This window comes from Plecotus auritus (assembly GCF_963455305.1).
Source record: "Plecotus auritus genome assembly, chromosome: 1".
NCBI classification, from domain to species: Eukaryota; Metazoa; Chordata; class Mammalia; order Chiroptera; family Vespertilionidae; genus Plecotus; species Plecotus auritus.
In genome coordinates, this window is record NC_137770.1 from 214,891,615 (window position 1) to 214,901,629 (window position 10,015).

General features: G+C 41.1%; 1 pseudogene across 1 annotated transcript; it reads left to right on the plus strand.

Annotated features, from left to right (window-relative positions):
• The first annotated feature begins 4,699 nt into the window (after window positions 1-4,699).
• On the plus strand, window positions 4,700-4,931 carry LOC308247615 (small nuclear ribonucleoprotein G-like; annotated as a pseudogene). The gene has a single exon. The product of its transcript is annotated as a small nuclear ribonucleoprotein G-like (transcript).
• The last annotated feature ends 5,084 nt before the right edge of the window (window positions 4,932-10,015 follow it).

The following is a 10,015-nucleotide window of genomic DNA, read 5'->3' on the forward strand; positions in this document are numbered from 1 at the left end:
CTTTCACCAGGTGGGGAAAGTTTTCTGTCATTATTTCTTCAAATAGGTTTTCAGTATCTTGCTCTCTCTCTTCTTCTGGCACCCCCATAATTCTGATGTTGGTACGCTTGAAGTTGTCCCAGAGGCTCCTTCCACTATCTTCATATTTTTGGATTCTTTTTTCTTTTCCAGTTTGGTGTTTTTTGCTTCTTTGTATTTCAAATCTTTGACTTGATTCTTTTTTTTTTTTAATAAATCTTTATTCAGATTATTACAATTGTTTCTCCTTTTTCCCCCATAGCTCCCCTCCACCCGGTTCCCACCCCACCTTCTGCCCTTACCTCCCCCCTCACTGTCCTCATCCATGGGTGTATGATTTTTGTCCAATCTCTTCCTGAACCCCCCATAACCCTTTCCCCCTGAGAATTATCAGTCCACTCCCTTTCTATGCCCTGATTCTATTATATTCACCAGATTATTCTGTTCCTCAGGTTTTTAATTCACTTGATTTTTAGGTTCACTTGTTGATAGATATGTATTTGTTGTTCATAATTTTTATCTTTACTTTTTTCTTCTTCCTCTTCTTTAAGAATACCTTTCAGCATTTCATATAATACTGGTTTGGTGGTGATGAACTCCTTTAGCTTTTTCTTATCTGTGAAGCTCTTTATCTGCCCTTCAATTCTGAATGATAGCTTTGCTGGGTAGAGTAATCTTGGTTGTATGTTCTTGCTATTCATCACTTTGAATATTTCTTGCCACTCCCGTCTGGCCTGCATAGTTTCTGTTGAGAAATCAGCTGACAGTCGTATAGGTGCTCCCTTGTAGGTAACTAACTGTTTTTCTCTTGCTGCTTTTAATATTCTCTCTTTGTCTTTTGCTCTTGGCATTTTAATTATGATGTGTCTTGGTGTGGTCCTCTTTGGATTCTTTTTGTTTGGGGTTCTGTGCGCTTCCTGGACTTGTAAGTCTATTTCTTTCACCAGGTGAGGGAAGTTTTCGGTCATTATGTCTTCAAATAGGTTTTCAGTATCTTGCTCTCTCTCTTCTTCTGGCACCCCCATAATTCTGATGTTAGTACGCTTGAAGTTGTCCCAGAGTCTTCTTACACTATCTTCAACTTTTTGGATTTTTTTTTCTTTTTGCTTTTTCGGTTGAGTGTTTTTTGCTTCTTTGTATTTCAATTCTTTGACTTGATTCTTGTGTTCCTCTAGTCTGTTGTTGGGTCTCTGTATAATATTTTTTATTTCAGTCAGTGTATGTTTAATTTCTAGTTGGTCCTTTTTCATTTCTTCGAGGGTCTCGTTATATTTATCGGCCTTTTCTAGGATATTCTTGAAAAGCCTTATAACCGTGGTTTTGAACTCTATATCCAGTCATTTGTTTTCCTCCATTTCTTTCATTTGTGATCTGTTTCTTTGACGCCGCATTTTCATTGCTTCCCTGAGTTGGTAGGGTAGATTTGTGTGCTAGATTTCCTATATGGCCCAGTGGGTCGGCCTCCCCAGTTAACCTGAGGTGGACACTCTTGGTGCACCCCTTTGTGGACTGTGTGTACAGCCTTGTTGTAGTTAAGTCTTGATTGTTGTTGGTATCACTGGGAGGAATTGACCTCCAGGCCAGTTGGCTGTAAGGATCAGCTGTGTCTACGCTGGGAGAAGTTCGGTGCTAGAGACAGCCTTATAGGATCAGACTTGCCAAATTGCAATAGCCTCTGTGCTCAGCTTGGTTGGGGTGGAGTCTCAGGGCGAAGCAGACAGTCTTGGCTTCCAGTCAGCCTTGCCCTTGCGCGCGTGTGCGCCTGCAGATCTCTGCCTTCCCCGGCTCCCGAGTCTCCGCCCGAGAGTCCAGATTCCCCCCACAAGAGCATGGGTCCCCAGGGGCTTGCCTGGAACTGGGGTTCAGTGCACTCAGAACTGGGGCTCAGTGCAGTCAGGAGCTTCTGACTCCCTTCCACTAGGGAAAGCCTGTGGCAACCTCCGCAGCCTTTGTGCGCACTGGCATGCACGCACCTGCAGACCTCTGCCTTCCCCGGCTCCCGATTCTCTGCCCGAGAGTCCAGATTCCTCCCTGTAAGAGCGCAGGTCCCCAGGGGCTCGCCTGGAACTGGGGTTCAGTGCAGTCAGAATTGGGGTTCAGTGCAGTCAGGAGCTTCAGACTCCCTTCTGCTAGGGAAAGCCTGTGGCAACCTCCATAGCCTTTGTGCACACTGTCGTGCGCGCCTCCAGAACCCTGCCTGCCGTGGCTCCCCTGGGTCTCCCCCAGGTCTCCGAGTCTCCAGGTGCCTTTCTCTCTACCTGACAGTCCAGACTCCCCCTGTATGAGCCTGGGTCCATGGGGTTTCGCCCGGGACTGGGGTTCAGTGCAGTCAGAACTGGGGTTCAGTGCAGTCAGGGGCTTCCTTCCCCCTTCTGCCAGAGAAAGTCATCCAGGCTCTCAGCCACCCTTCCTCTCTGTGCACACAAAGACCCTTTGCCGTACCTCCAATTCTCTGTGAGCTTTTCTCTTTCCTTCTAGTTGTAGAATTTTCACTCAGCCAGCTTTCCTGTGGTTCTGGATGGTGTCCGTTCTGTCTTTTAGTTGTAGTTTTGAAATTGTTGTGCGAGGCAGCAGTTTAGGTGTTTACCTATGCCGCCATCTTGGTTTCTCTGCCTTGACTTGATTCTTGTAATCCTCTAGTCTGCTGTTGGATCTTTGTATATTATTTTTTATTTCAGTCAGTGTATGCTTAATTTCTAGTTGGTCCTTTTTCATATCCTCAAGGGTCTCGCTAAATTTATTGGCCTTTTCTAGAAAATTCTTGAAAAACTTTATAACCATGGTTTTGAACTCTATATCCAGTCATTTGCTTTCCTCCATTTCTTTCATTTGTGACCTGTTTCTTTGTCTCCACATTTTGGCTGCTTCCCTGAGTTGATAGAGTGGCTTTGTGTGCTAGGTGTCCTATAGGGCCCAGTGGCTCAGCCTCCCCAGTTACCTGAGGTGGACACTCTTGGTGCACCCCTTTGTGGACTGTGTGCACAGTCTTGTTGTAGTTAAGCCTTGACTGTTGTTGGTATCACTGGGAGGAATTGACCTCCAGGCCAATTGGCTGTGAGGATCAGCTGTGTCTGCGCTGGGAGAACTTCTGTGCTGGGGACACCCTTATGAGACAAGACTTTTTTCAGTGGGGTTTCAGTGCTCACTGAGTCTGTCCCCTGAGTGTGTCCCTTATGGATCTGAGGAGTTATAATCTGGATGGTCCCACTCTGACCCCTGGGTACACTGGCTCTTGGATCTCCAAGGAGGTGCTAATTTAGCCTCTGCCTTAGGCCACCCAGCATGAGCTACAGAGAGATTTGCAGATTCCTTTTCTTTGTTTTGGTTTTGGAGGTGCCCAGATGAGGCCCACCTGTAAAGCAATGCAACCTGCTGTGGGGCCTTGGGCCTTCTTTTGGATGTTCTGGGTCTCACTGACTCAGCTGCAGTTTGTTAGGTAAGTTTAGAATTCAAAGGATCTGGCCATTCTTATGCAAAAGCCTCTGTGCTCAGCTTGGATGGGGCGGAGTCTCAGAGTAGAGAGACCAGCAATGGCTTCCTGTCAGCTCTGCCCTAAGAGGCCCCTGGGTCTCAGTGTCCCACAGTAATTGCTGCAATCACCTCTGAGAGAAAGCCGCCCTCGAGTTTCGCCTGCAGCCAGACAGTCCAGTTTCTCCCTGATTGAGTCTGGGTCCCCACAGTCTCTCCCGGAATTGGAGTTCAGAGCAGTCAGGAGCTTTTGTCTCCCTCCCGATTGAAAAAGCCAGCCGCGTACTCAGTTGTCAGCCCTCTCCCCACGTGTGCACCTTCGTACCTCTCTGCCTTCCGCAGCTCCTGTGAGTCTCAGTGTGCTTTTCTCTTTCCTTCTAGTTGTAGAATTTCCACTCAGCCAGCTTTCCTGTGGTTCTGGATGATGTCCATTTTGTCTTTTAGTTGTAGGTTTCAAATTGTTGTGCGAGGCAGCAGTTTAGGTGTTACCTATGCCTCCATCTTGGTTTCTCCTCTAAAAGTGATTTATAATAATTGTAAAGAGATCCAGGAAAGGGAGAAGTTAGCGTGGGCTGGAGTGCACATGAAGGTGTCAAGGGGAGATGGTGAAAGGTTCAGAGGTGAAGAAACCCTCTCCAGGTGTAGAGAATGGCATAGCTAAGATGCTGGGGCAGAAAACACACAGCATGCTTAATGGAATTCATTAATTAACTAATTAGAGATAAAAATAGCAAGGGCCTAAGTTTAGGTAGTGATGCTAAAAATGGATGAAAAATAAAAGATATATTGTATATGTTAAGCCTGGGTTGCTGTGGTCACGGAGTTTCCTTTGGAAGGAGTGATCAGCCATAGCACAGCTAAGTGAATGTGTCCAGCAACAGTTGGAAATGTAGAGATGGCACTGAGGCCACGGTGCTTTAGAATAGATAGTTTACACCCATGTTTATAGTAGCATTAGTGACAAACAATCCAAATGTCCATCAGTGGATGAACAGGTAAATAAAAGATAGTATATACATACAATGGCATATTATTTAGCCTTTAAAAGGAATGCAATTCTGATGCATGCTACAACATGGATGAACCTTGATAACATTATGTTAAATAAGATAGTCACAAAAGGACAAATACTGAAAAACGCCGGGCCTACTGAGGGAGTGCCAGAGAGGCCACGAATTTCATTTAGAAGTATCTTTGAGCTCACTTGGACACCATGAGCAAAGCTCACCCTCCCAAGTTAAAAGAAACTTATGGACAAGAAGTTATCATTGAAGTTAAATGGTGGCAGACATGTCCAAGGAATATTATGGGGATTTGATCCCTTTATGAATCTTGTGATAGATGAATGTGTGGAGATGGCAACTGGTGGGCAACAGAACAGTATTGGAATGGTGGCAATACGAGAAAATAGTATCATCATGTTAGAAGCCTTGGAACAAGTATAAAGAATGGCTGTAGTGACGAGAGAAATCAACTGCTTCCACATGTCCCCTCCCCACAGCACCTGTTTTACTACAACGTAAAAATAGAGTCCTGTCCATTTTCACATTGAACTTTTGTTTAATAAACTTTTGTATTGATTTAAAAAAAAAAAAAAAAAGAGAGAGAGAGACAAATACTGTATGAGGTCCCAGAGGAGTCAAATTCATAAGAGAGTAGAATGGTGGTTGCAAGGGCTGCGTGGAGGGAGGAATGGAGAATTATTGTTTCTGGAGATGGATGGTGCTGAGGGTTGCACAACAATATGAATGTACTTAATGCCACTGACCTACACATTTAAAAATGGTTGATGCGGTAAATTTGATGTTGTATTATTTTACCACATTCACAAAAAGATGTTAGAGATGCAAATTATCCTGCTCTGATCTGATGGAAGAAGTGAGAGCTCTGAGGAAAAAGTGAAAAACAAGACAGAGCCTGGTGGGTGTTGCTTCATGGTTGAGCAACAACCTATGAATCAGGAGGTCATAGTTCATTTCCCGTCAAGGCACATGCCCCAGGTGTCAGGCTTAATCTCCAGTAGGGGGCGTGCAGTAGGCAGCTGATCAATGATTCTCATCATTTATGTTTCTATCCCTTCCCCTCTGAAATCAATAGAAATTTTTTTTGTAAAAAGAAAATAAAAACAAGAAAGAGGGGAAAGTTAGAAAATGCCTACACTTAGGAGCAGAAGAAGAAAAAGAAATTTAGCCAAACCTCCCAAGACATTACATCTCTACCATTCAAACTTGTAGCCTGCAAGTTAAAAGAGAAAAATCTGAGTCCTGTTGATTATTCCTGAAATGTTCAATGAGGCATTGAAATGTAAAGTTGCTAGAGGATGGAAAATGATGGTGTGATTTTAAATTACTTTTCAAGTTGTTGCAGTGGCAATTCTATGAATGTGTTTTGAACAAATAACAGTAGCTGCTTGGCAAGCAATGAGTTCTTAATGGCCATGGGCTTCTAGCCAGTTTTTCTCTCAGAGTTTGGAGAGAAAAATAAATACATCATAAAACATATTCACTTCATTCAGTTGCAGGATTGTGATTCTGTGTGTGGTGTAGGAAGGAAAAGTACATGTATGTATGTGAAGAGGAATACAAGATAAGGAATTACTTTTTAGGCTTTCATTATAAAATGAAGCACCCCAGTACCCATAGTCATGTTTACTTAGAGAAACAGGAATATTAAAATGATTTTCAGGAGAAATAGTAATGGTCCTTTCTTTGTCATTCCAATCAAGTATGTAGTTAAAACAAGTAGGTCTCTATAAGTAGCAAATAAGATTTTAGTATGAAGAGATGAAAAAATAAGTCAATGTGAAATACAGCAAAACTTGCCAGGAATACATACTCATAATCTTATTATCAGATAGATCCCATTCCCTCAGAAGTCACTTGTGGGGGAAACAGTTGTTTCTCAGGGAATATACGACAAAATGGGTATATGGTTATAGATAAAAACTGGTATGATGGAAGGCTTTAAAATTTTATTTCCTTAATTATCTGGAACTACTACTAATATATCTGTTTTCATAGTGGAAAAATCTACATTTAAATATAATTACTCTCCAAAGTTGATGGTGCCATAAGTGATTACATGAGCAGTTTCTAGATTTTCTCACTTTGCGAAATTTCTGATGCAAAGGCCTTATAATAAACTGGTAACTAAATTTAAAACATGTTTAATTTCTAAAATTAAAAAAATTTTAACTCCAAATGTCCTTTTTGCTGAACTAAGGTTAAGTACTTTGGGACCTTAGATTTCTTATCTAATATGAGGAAGTTGGGCCACACTGGGCACTGAGAACTGGTGATCCATGGACTGAATTAAACTAACAGATATATTTTGTTAGGACTGTACCATGCTTTGAAAGAATTTTGAATTATTTGTAAACATGAAATATTGGGAAATTTTACAAAAGGATCTGAATTTCGGGATTATTTTAGGAAAAAGAAAAAAGAGGATCCAATAACCTAGAATCAAATTTTTGCATGGTACCACTAGGATAGAGTTCATTTGTGGCTTCCCCTGTCCTCCAGATCACAATAGTCCCCATCTGGATGATTTCATATATTTAAATTACCTGCTTGACTCTGGTGGCACAAGAAACTGATGACTGGATTTGATAGCATAGAGATTGTATTGTTTCTTGGTGCTTAGATTTCAAAAACTTCTGCTGAAGGGAAGGATCTGATTGTGTTTGAGATATCTGATAGCAGAAGTAAATTGGGTTGACACTAACTAAAATGACAATCCTAAATTCTCATTAGACTGAAGAGATCAGCCCCACAACCTAGCTTCCTGATAGAGGAAAGGGAATTGTTTTTTCTAGGGATAAATATTATTTATAAATAAACACAAACAAATTGTCTAAAATAAGAAATGACAAGATATGTGGAAAAGTGTAAAAATAATGACCCATAACCGAGAAAAATAATAATAAAAACAGACTCCCAGATAGCCCACGTGTTGGAATTAGCAGTCAAAAAATTAAAAAATAACTATTGTAGATAGTTAACAATATTAGATAAAAAGACAGGTAAAATGAGCAAAGAGATGGAGAATTTCAGCACAAACATAGAAACTTGAAAAAGAAAACTTGAAAAAAATTACAACATCTAAAACAAATAATTCGCCCTCGCTCGCTTGGCTCAGTGGATAGAGCATCAGCCTGTGGACTGAAGGGTCCCAGGTTCGATTCTGACCAAGGGCACATGACTGGGTTGCGGGCTCGATCCCCAGTAGGGGGCATGCAGGAGGTGGCTGATCAATGATTCTCTCATCATTGATGTTTCTAACTCTCTCTCCTTCTCCCTTCTTCTCTGAAATCAATAAAGAAATATATTTTTTAAAAAATGAAATAAAATAAAACAAATAATCCATTGGATGAGCTTAATAGCAGACAGATATCACAAGGAAAAAAAATTAGTGAACCCAACATAAGTCAATAGAAATTATCCAAACTGAAGAAAGAATAAAATTGTGAAGAAGAGACAAAAACCCAACCAAGAGTCAGAGACCTATGGGACAATATTAAATAATCCAGCACTTAGGAAGCTGGAATCTAGGAACAGAGGAGAGATTGGGGCAAGAAAAAGTTGAAGATATAATGGCCAAACTTTTTCCAAAATTCATGAAAGAAATTAACCCATATATCCAAGAATCACAGTAAACACTAAGCTCGATAAATATTTTAAAAAACTATGAAACTATACATAGAGATATCTTAAAAGCAGCCAGATTTGGGAAAAGGGACAATTATATTTAGGAGAACAAAAATAAGAATGTTGGTTGACTTCTCATTAAAAAAAAATGTGGAAGCCAGAAAACAATAGAATGACATCTGGAAATAAACCTGTCAAGCTAGAATTCTACACCTTGTGAAAATATCCTTTAAAAAAGAAAGCAAAATAAAAACAGGGAGAGATAATGTGTCCCTTGAAGACCTGTACTATGGAGAGATATTAAACGAAGTTTTTCAGACTGAAGAGAAATGACGCCAAATGGAAGCCTGGATCCGCAGGAATCCTTGAAAGAGCAGAGATGTGAACAAATATAAAATAATCTCTTTAAACATTTTCTTTAAAAGATTATTTACTAGCAAATATAATGGGAATGTGTTATAATAGATGAGAAAAAATATATAACAATAATAGCAGAAGGGTAATAAATGGAACTATACTATAGTAAGTTTCTCACACTGTTTATGAAATGGTATAATAAGGATAAGTTCAGAATGCATATTGCAATCTTTAGACTAGTAGCCACTCAAAAGAACACCAAGAGGTATTACTAGAAAGCCTCTTGGGGAAAAAAATGGAATATTAAATAATATTAAGTTAATTTTATTTAAAAGTCAGGAAAGGAAAAACACAGAAATAAAGAACAGATGAGATGTTAAAAAATAGCAGCCATTGAACGAACCATACCAGCAGCTAATCCTATATAATAAAAGGCTAATATGCAAATCGACCGAACGGCAGAACAACTGATCGGCTATGATGCACACTGACCACCAGGGGGCAGATGCTCAACACAGGAGCTGCCCCCTGGTGGTCAGTGCACTCCCACAGGGGGGGCGCCACTCAGCCAGAAGCCAGGCTCACGGCTGGCAAGTGCAGCAGTGGTGGTGGGAGCTTCTCCCACTTCCGCGGCAGCACTAAGGATGTCTGATTGCTGGCTTAACAGTCAGTTGTACATCCCCTGAGGAGGGACATCCCCTGCGAGAGGACACAGGCCGGTCTGAACCCTCCCTCCCCAAGAGTGCAAGAATTTCATGCACTGGGCCTCTAGTTTAATATAAATGGCATAACACTCCAATAGAAATTATTGCACTAGATTTTAAGGATAAGACTCAACTAAATAGTGTTTATAAAACACAGTGTAAACACAAAGACACAAATAGATTGAAAGAAAAAAAGAATGAAAAAATATACTATGAAAACACTAATAAGTTATAACTAAGTGCAAAGTTATATTATACAGAAAATTATACAAAATTTAGTATACAAAAATTATATAGTCTACAGTAATTTAAAACTGTCAGGAGACAACTATAATATAAATAGAGAATCCTATCTAATAAAAGAGTAATATGCAAATTAACCATAACTCTGCTACACCACAAGCCACACCCACCAGCCAATCAGGAACGAGTATGCATATTAACCCAACCAAGATGGCTGCAGCCATGGAACGAGCAGGAGACTTGGGTTTCCCCGGTAATGGAGGAAGCCAAGCTTTTTGCACACACTGGCTGGCCCTGGACTCCACTCAAGGCTACAAAGTTTCAATTATAGAAGATAAATAAATCCCAACAAAAATGGCGGCAGCCACGGAGCTGGAGAGAGCAGGAGGCTTGAGTTGCCCCCAGTGATGGAGGAAGCCAAGCTTTCCGCATACCCTGGCTTGCCTTGGCCTCCGCTCAAGGCTAAAAGTTTCAATTATAGAAGATAAATTCCAGATACCAGGGCCTCCACTTGGGTTGCTGGGGGGCATGGCTGGCCTGCAATCCACCACAGGACCCTCACCCAGGTTGCCCCAT